Source organism: Triturus cristatus, chromosome 8 (assembly GCF_964204655.1).
Source record: "Triturus cristatus chromosome 8, aTriCri1.1, whole genome shotgun sequence".
Classification (NCBI taxonomy): Eukaryota; Metazoa; Chordata; class Amphibia; order Caudata; family Salamandridae; genus Triturus; species Triturus cristatus.
Window position 1 is genome coordinate 395165036 of NC_140591.1, and position 961 is coordinate 395165996.

Consider the following 961-nt stretch of genomic DNA (forward strand, 5'->3'; position numbering starts at 1 on the left):
TGCACAATAAATTATCAATCACCGCAGATACCTTGATGGGTGCGCGGGGCATTCGTATGATGTACAACAATGGAGGAGCTTCGCGCAGACACACAGCAGATGCTTCGTTAGGCGCACAGGGATGTACACGAGGAAACGCTTGTGAGCTAAGCACTAAAGAGTCACATGCACACATTCAAATGGCCAAGCTCCGCTGGCTTAAATTAATAATATGCCCCTCTGGTACTGATGACCGGTACCGAAGATCGAGTCCTCCTTTAGTCAGTCTCTCGGCAACGGAGACTCGCTTCTTTGTACACTCGCTTCTTTGGACACGCAGGATACGGTGTGGTGTACGTTAAAACAAATTTCTGATCTGCCACGATGTATTCTCTTCACATCGGCAGTGCTCCAGGCCTTCCCACAACACGAACCCTCTCGTCACCAGTGCAAAGTTCTTCTTTAAAGATGACAGCAAAACGTGGTGGTTATTGTGATGGGTTCATTAGGGGTGGGCGGAATTTGCAAAATTCACTTTCGCAAATTGTAGCGAAAATGTTAAAAATCTCCGCAAACACGCGGAAATATCGCGAAGATGCGGAAGTTTTTTTCCCGCCCGTTCGCGGTATTTTCTGCGTGGTCGCGGCTCGCCAACTTACCCATGCGGTTGCTTGCGGGCGCGGCCATCTTGTTTTCACTTGTCTCACGGTGCATGATCGCGAGACGAAAGACGTGATCGCGCGACGCATGACGTTACTGCGGGCAAATGGCTACCAGCAATCCAACATCTCGTGGAGAACGCGACCGGATCGGGAAAACTTGTCGGCGAACGCGCGGATTCAGGTAAGGCGACCGCGCGCACGCAAGAATGTATTATTTTACAGCACGAGCAAGAAACAAATTATCGCTTAGCTGCGGAATGCAGAAATGTTGACATTTTCGCGCTTTCCGCGGAACGCGAAAATGCCAATTTATCGCAATT